At 47.6% G+C, this 8,314-nt stretch overlaps 1 protein-coding gene across 1 annotated transcript in view; it reads right to left on the reverse strand.

Moving 5' to 3' along the window:
- Positions 1 to 8,314, reverse strand: part of LOC144950520 (BAI1-associated protein 3-like) — a 100,275-nt gene that overhangs the window by 75,236 nt on the left and 16,725 nt on the right. The window lies entirely within an intron of this gene.

The following is an 8,314-nucleotide window of genomic DNA, read 5'->3' on the forward strand; positions in this document are numbered from 1 at the left end:
TCTGTGTGAGTGTATGGGTCTCTGTGTGAGTCTATGGGTCTCTGTGTGAGTCTATGGGTCTTTGTGTGAGTCTATGGGTCTTTGTGTGAGTCTATGGGTCTTTGTGTGAGTGTATGGGTCTCTGTATGAGTGTATGGGTCTCTGTGCGAGTCTATGGGTATCTGTGTGAGTGTATGGGTCTCTGTGTGAGTCTATGGGTCTCTGCGTAAGTGTATGGGTCTCTGTGTGAGTCTATGGGTCTCTGTTTGAGTGTATGGGTCTCTGTGTGAGTCTATGGGTCTCTGTGCGAGTCTATGGGTCTCTGTAGGGAGTCTATGGGTCTCTGTAGTGAGTCTATGGGTCTCTGTGTGAGTGTATGGGCCTCTGTGTGAGTGTATGGGTCTCTGTGTGAGTCTATGGATCTCTGTGTGAGTCTATGGGTCTCTGTGTGAGTCCATGGGTCTCTGTGTGAGTTTATGGGTCTCTGTGTGAGTCTATGGGTCTCCGTGTGAGTCTATGGGTCTCCGTGTGAGTCTATGGGTCTCCGTGTGAGTCTATGGGTCTCTGCGTGAGTCTATGGATCTCTGTGTGAGTTTATGTGTCTCTGTGTGATTATATTGGTCTCTGTGTGAGTCTATGGGTCTCTGTACGAGTCTATGGATCTGTGTGAGTCTATGGGTCTCTGTGTGAGTCTATGGGTCTCTGTGTGAGTCTATGGGTCTCTGTGTTAGTCTATGGGTCTCTGTGTGAGTCTATGGGTCTTTGTGTGAGTCTATGGGTCTCTGTGTGAATCTATGGGTCTCCGTGTGAGTCTATGGGTCTCCGTGTGAGTCTATGGGTCTCTGCGTGAGTCTATGGATCTCTGTGTGAGTTTATGTGTGAGTCTATTGGTCTCTGTGTGAGTCTATGGGTCTCTGTGTGAGTCTATGGATCTCTGTGTGAGTCTATGGGTCTCTGTGTGAGTCTATGGGTCTCTGTGTGAGTTTATGGGTCTCTGTGTGAGTCTATGGGTCTCTGTGTGAGTCTATGGGTCTCTGTGTGAGTCTATGGGTCTCTGTGTGAGTCTATGGGTCTTGTTTGAGTCTATGGGTCTCTGTGTGAGTCTATGGGTCTTTGTGTGAGTCAATGGGTCTTTGTGTGAGTGTATGGGTCTCTGTATGAGTGTATGGGTCTCTGTGCGAGTCTATGGGTATCTGTGTGAGTGTATGGGTCTCTGTGTGAGTCTATGGGTCTCTGCGTAAGTGTATGGGTCTCTGTGTGAGTCTATGGGTCTCTGTTTGAGTGTATGGGTCTCTGTGTGAGTCTATGGGTCTCTGTGCGAGTCTATGGGTCTCTGTAGGGAGTCTATGGGTCTCTGTAGTGAGTCTATGGGTCTCTGTGTGAGTGTATGGGCCTCTGTGTGAGTGTATGGGTCTCTGTGTGAGTCTATGGATCTCTGTGTGAGTCTATGGGTCTCTGTGTGAGTCCATGGGTCTCTGTGTGAGTTTATGGGTCTCTGTGTGAGTCTATGGGTCTCTGTGTGAGTCTATGGGTCTCCGTGTGAGTCTATGGGTCTCCGTGTGAGTCTATGGGTCTCCGTGTGAGTCTATGGGTCTCTGCGTGAGTCTATGGATCTCTGTGTGAGTTTATGTGTCTCTGTGTGATTATATTGGTCTCTGTGTGAGTCTATGGGTCTCTGTACGAGTCTATGGATCTGTGTGAGTCTATGGGTCTCTGTGTGAGTCTATGGGTCTCTGTGTGAGTCTATGGGTCTCTGTGTTAGTCTATGGGTCTCTGTGTGAGTCTATGGGTCTTTGTGTGAGTCTATGGGTCTCTGTGTGAATCTATGGGTCTCCGTGTGAGTCTATGGGTCTCCGTGTGAGTCTATGGGTCTCTGCGTGAGTCTATGGATCTCTGTGTGAGTTTATGTGTGAGTCTATTGGTCTCTGTGTGAGTCTATGGGTCTCTGTGTGAGTCTATGGATCTCTGTGTGAGTCTATGGGTCTCTGTGTGAGTCTATGGGTCTCTGTGTGAGTTTATGGGTCTCTGTGTGAGTCTATGGGTCTCTGTGTGAGTCTATGGGTCTCTGTGTGAGTCTATGGGTCTCTGTGTGAGTCTATGGGTCTCTGTGTGAGTCTATGGGTCTTGTTTGAGTCTATGGGTCTCTGTGTGAGTCTATGGGTCTTTGTGTGAGTGATTGGGTCTCTGTGTGAGTGTATGGGTCTCTGTGTGAGTCTATGGGTCTCTGTGTGAGTCTATGGGTCTTTGTGTGAGTCTATGGGTCTTTGTGTGAGTGTATGGGTCTCTGTGTGAGTGTATGGGTCTCTGTGCGAGTCTATGGGTATCTGTGTGAGTGTATGGGTCTCTGTGTGAGTCTATGGGTCTCTGCGTAAGTGTATGGGTCTCTGTGTGAGTCTATGGGTCTCTGTTTGAGTGTATGGGTCTCTGTGTGAGTCTATGGGTCTCTGTGCGAGTCTATGGGTCTCTGTAGGGAGTCTATGGGTCTCTGTAGTGAGTCTATGGGTCTCTGTGTGAGTGTATGGGCCTCTGTGTGAGTGTATGGGTCTCTGTGTGAGTCTATGGATCTCTGTGTGAGTCTATGGGTCTCTGTGTGAGTCCATGGGTCTCTGTGTGAGTTTATGGGTCTCTGTGTGAGTCTATGGGTCTCCGTGTGAGTCTATGGGTCTCCGTGTGAGTCTATGGGTCTCCGTGTGAGTCTATGGGTCTCTGCGTGAGTCTATGGATCTCTGTGTGAGTTTATGTGTCTCTGTGTGATTATATTGGTCTCTGTGTGAGTCTATGGGTCTCTGTACGAGTCTATGGATCTGTGTGAGTCTATGGGTCTCTGTGTGAGTCTATGGGTCTCTGTGTGAGTCTATGGGTCTCTGTGTTAGTCTATGGGTCTCTGTGTGAGTCTATGGGTCTTTGTGTGAGTCTATGGGTCTCTGTGTGAATCTATGGGTCTCCGTGTGAGTCTATGGGTCTCCGTGTGAGTCTATGGGTCTCTGCGTGAGTCTATGGATCTCTGTGTGAGTTTATGTGTGAGTCTATTGGTCTCTGTGTGAGTCTATGGGTCTCTGTGTGAGTCTATGGATCTCTGTGTGAGTCTATGGGTCTCTGTGTGAGTCTATGGGTCTCTGTGTGAGTTTATGGGTCTCTGTGTGAGTCTATGGGTCTCTGTGTGAGTCTATGGGTCTCTGTGTGAGTCTATGGGTCTCTGTGTGAGTCTATGGGTCTTGTTTGAGTCTATGGGTCTCTGTGTGAGTCTATGGGTCTTTGTGTGAGTCAATGGGTCTTTGTGTGAGTGTATGGGTCTCTGTATGAGTGTATGGGTCTCTGTGCGAGTCTATGGGTATCTGTGTGAGTGTATGGGTCTCTGTGTGAGTCTATGGGTCTCTGCGTAAGTGTATGGGTCTCTGTGTGAGTCTATGGGTCTCTGTTTGAGTGTATGGGTCTCTGTGTGAGTCTATGGGTCTCTGTGCGAGTCTATGGGTCTCTGTAGGGAGTCTATGGGTCTCTGTAGTGAGTCTATGGGTCTCTGTGTGAGTGTATGGGCCTCTGTGTGAGTGTATGGGTCTCTGTGTGAGTCTATGGATCTCTGTGTGAGTCTATGGGTCTCTGTGTGAGTCCATGGGTCTCTGTGTGAGTTTATGGGTCTCTGTGTGAGTCTATGGGTCTCTGTGTGAGTCTATGGGTCTCCGTGTGAGTCTATGGGTCTCCGTGTGAGTCTATGGGTCTCTGCGTGAGTCTATGGATCTCTGTGTGAGTTTATGTGTCTCTGTGTGATTATATTGGTCTCTGTGTGAGTCTATGGGTCTCTGTACGAGTCTATGGATCTGTGTGAGTCTATGGGTCTCTGTGTGAGTCTATGGGTCTCTGTGTGAGTCTATGGGTCTCTGTGTTAGTCTATGGGTCTCTGTGTGAGTCTATGGGTCTTTGTGTGAGTCTATGGGTCTCCGTGTGAATCTATGGGTCTCCGTGTGAGTCTATGGGTCTCCGTGTGAGTCTATGGGTCTCTGCGTGAGTCTATGGATCTCTGTGTGAGTTTATGTGTGAGTCTATTGGTCTCTGTGTGAGTCTATGGGTCTCTGTGTGAGTCTATGGATCTCTGTGTGAGTCTATGGGTCTCTGTGTGAGTCTATGGGTCTCTGTGTGAGTTTATGGGTCTCTGTGTGAGTCTATGGGTCTCTGTGTGAGTCTATGGGTCTCTGTGTGAGTCTATGGGTCTCTGTGTGAGTCTATGGGTCTCTGTGTGAGTCTATGGGTCTTGTTTGAGTCTATGGGTCTCTGTGTGAGTCTATGGGTCTTTGTGTGAGTGATTGGGTCTCTGTGTGAGTGTATGGGTCTCTGTGTGAGTCTATGGGTCTCTGTGTGAGTCTATGGGTCTTTGTGTGAGTCTATGGGTCTTTGTGTGAGTGTATGGGTCTCTGTGTGAGTGTATGGGTCTCTGTGCGAGTCTATGGGTATCTGCGTGAGTGTATGGGTCTCTGTGTGAGTCTAAGGGTCTCTGTTTGAGTGTATGGGTCTCTGTGTGAGTCTATGGGTCTCTGTGCGAGTCTATGGGTCTCTGTAGGGAGTCTATGGGTCTCTGTAGTGAGTCTATGGGTCTCTGTAGTGAGTCTATGGGTCTCTGTGTGAGTGTATGGGTCTCTGTGTGAGTGTATGGGTCTCTGTGTGAGTCTATGGATCTCTGTGTGAGTCTATGGGTCTCTGTGTGAGTCCATGGGTCTCTGTGTGAGTTTATGGGTCTCTGTGTGAGTCTATGGGTCTCTGTGTGAGTGTATGGGTCTCTGTGTCAGGCTATGGGTCTCTGTGTGAGTCTATGGGTCTTTGTGCGAGTCTATGGATCTGTGTGAGTCTATGGGTCTCTGTGTGAGTCTATGGGTCTCTGTATGAGTCTATGGGTCTCTGTGTTAGTCTATGGGTCTCTGTGTGAGTCTATGGGTCTTTGTGTGAGTCTATGGGTCTCTGTGTGAATCTATGGGTCTCCGTGTGAGTCTATGGGTCTCCGTGTGAGTCTATGGGTCTCCGTGTGAGTCTATGGGTCTCTGCGTGAGTCTATGGGTCTCTGTGTGAGTCTATGGGTCTCTGTGTGAGTCTATGGGTCTCTGTGTGAGTCTATGGGTCTTGTTTGAGTCTATGGGTCTCTGTGTGAGTCTATGGTCTCTGTGTGAGTTTATGGGTCTCTGTGTGAGTTTATGGGTCTCTGTGTGAGTCTGTGGGTCTCTGTGTGAGTCTGTGGGTCTCTGTGTGAGTTTATGGGTCTTGTTTGAGTCTATGGGTCTCTGCGTGAGTCTATGGGTCTCTGTGTGAGTGTATGGGTCTCTGTGTGAGTCTATGGGTCTCTGTGTGAGTCTATGGGTCTCTATGTGAGTCTATGGGTCTCTGTAGTGAGTCTATGGGTCTCTATGTGAGTCTATTGGTCTCCGTGTGGGTCTATGGGTCTCTGTGTGAGTCTATGGGTCTCTGTGTGAGTCTATGGGTCTCTGTAGTGAGTCTATGGGTCTCTGTGTGAGTCTATGGGTCTCCGTGCGAGTCTATGGGTCTCTGTGTGAGTCTATGGGTCTCTAACATCTTTCTACCGTGATGATGAGGAGAGAGAGACACGAAAACTACAACAATACAGCATGCGTCAGCGTCGGGATTGAACCCACGACCTCCTGCCTTCCAGGCGAGGGAGTTTACATAAGACACCTCGTGTCCACCGAGGAATGCGTGGGCCTTGACATGTGCCAAGCGGGGATCTAACCCAAAGCTACGCTGAGGTCACCGTTTGGCTCAGAAGTTATAAGAGTGTGAGCACGGCTGGAATCCTGGGTTCGAATATCCAAGTTTCATCCACTGCCTGCGATAAAAAATAAAATAAAATCGGCGTTCTCAAGCGCGGCGAGTTTATGGTCTCAGGATGGTCAACTATGAGACCCATAGAGTCACACAGAGACCCATAGACTCACACAGAGACCCATAGACTCACACAGAGACCCACACAGACTCACACAGAGACCCATAGACTCACACAGAGACCCATAGACTCACACAGAGACCCATAGACTCACACAGAGACCCACACAGACTCACACAGAGACCCATAGACTCACACAGAGACCCATAGACTCACACAGAGACCCATAGACTCACACAGAGACCCATAGAGTCACATAAAGACCCATAGAGTCACACAGAGACCCAAAGACTCACACAGAGGGCCATAGAGTTACACAGAGACCCATAGTAAGGAGTTGTTAGTTAGGAGTTGTTAGTAAGTGATGACTTGCCACTTGCTTGTTATTCGACGCGTGTGCGGCGATGACGCAGCCATCGATCGAGGGTCGAATTCGAACCGTGTTGTGGGATCGGCATCGCGCTCGCTGGAGCTTTTGATGCCTTCAGGGAAGTCGTGTGCTGTGTACACGCAACTGCGCACAATTCTGCGTCGCTTACGACCGCTTTGCCGTTACTTACTGCCAATTGTTGACTCAGACTATTGTCCTATCATCTCATAGAGTCCCTGGCCACGTAAAACTATGCTACACAGTGGCAGTGGGGGTCGCAAAATGCCGATGTATTACTAATAAACCCCAATGATCCGATCGAAATTAGGGATTTCAATCGGATCATTGGGGGGGGGGGCACGTGCCACTCCACCCCCCGCCCCCACACACTGGCTCCGCTAGTGCGAAGCTACGGGGTGAGAAATATTTGATAAAATAAAAAAAAATCTCTTATTAAAAACATAACATCCCACGGGGCTTTTGTGGAATGAAGGACACACGTGGCGTTTTGGCGTTACCACTGTGCCAACATATTCCACCCCTCCACCCCCCCCCCCAACACGTTCTGCATTCGCTTTGTCGTTATCGTTGTTGTTGTTGCAGTACACTAACTTATTTATTTTGTTCTCGATTTGAAGCTTTCGTGACTGCAAGGATTCATATTCTTAGGTTTTTTCGGTAAAGTCACGTAGGTAAAAAAATTAAAATTAATAAAAGTAAAATAAAAATCACGACGTTTCGGAGGCAACACAAGCTTCCGTCTTCAGGTGGAACCGTCACAGCACGATAGCTGTATCAAGTAATTGAGAAATTCTAAGAAAACAGTCCTTGTATATATATACTGGTTGAGGGTGGGAGGAGCCAAGGTAGGCCCTGAATATTATTACTACCTTGGCTCCTCCCACCCTCAACCAGTATATATATACAAGGACTGTTTTCTTAGAATTTCTCATTTACTTGATACAGCAATCGTGCTGTGACGGTTTCACCTGAAGACGGAGGCTTGTGTTGCCTCCGAAACGTCGTGATTTTTATTTTATTTTTATTTTATTTTACTTTTATTAATAAAAAATGTACTTATTTATTTTGTTCGCACGTAAGCGGTTATGTAACCGGCAGTCTCTGGCATCTGGAGGGTGATATCAGCAGCATTGTCTGGCATCTGGAGGTGATGAAGGCCGGCAAAAATGAGCTTTTCCAAAAGTAAAAATCACGCAACATCAAAGCCTCTTAACTCTTTGGTTTTTTCGGTGAAGTCACGAAGATGAAAAATAATAATAATAAAATGAAAATGACAAAAAAATAAAGGATATTGATGATATTCGATTTAAAGCTTTCGTTACTTCATTTTTTTGGTTCTTTCGGTAAAGTCACGTAGAAGGGAAATAATAAAATAATAAAAATAAAACATTATAAAATGCAATTCTCACGACGTTTCGGCCACAACGCAAGCAGCCGTCCTCAGGTGAAGAACAGACCTAAAACGTCGTGAGAATTGTATTATGTTTTATTTGTATTATTTTATTATTTCCCTTCTACGTGACTTTACCGAAAGAACCAAGAAGATGAATCCCTGCAGTCACGAAAGCTTTAAGTCGAAAAAAAACACCCGTTCTTATTTTCGATGCTTTGATCCTGGCAACAAAGAAAAACAGTTCCCCATGCTGTAGAGATTCCGTGGCAATGCGTAACGCGAGCCCCTCCACGCTCATCCGCACCACGCGTGTGAACAACAGCTGAGAAGCATCATTCCCAATTGAATCATCGTTCCCAAACGTAATGATTCACACGCGTTACGGGGCACGGTTCCATCCGCAGATGCCCACCAACGCAGCAACATGTGTGTGGGTAGCGGCGAATGAACCGAGCCTGCAGGGTGAACGGCCAGTAAGGATCAGTGTACCCACCCACTCACTCACCCACTCACCTATTCATTCACCTACTCACCCACTCACTCACTCAACGCACCAACTGAATAACCAAATAACCCACTCAATCACCCACTCACATATTCACTCAACTACTCACTGACCCACTCACCCACTCACCTACTCACTCACCTACTCATTCACTCACTCACCTAC

The sequence above is a fragment of the Lampetra fluviatilis genome, chromosome 58 (assembly GCF_964198595.1).
Source record: "Lampetra fluviatilis chromosome 58, kcLamFluv1.1, whole genome shotgun sequence".
Taxonomy (NCBI): Eukaryota; Metazoa; Chordata; class Hyperoartia; order Petromyzontiformes; family Petromyzontidae; genus Lampetra; species Lampetra fluviatilis.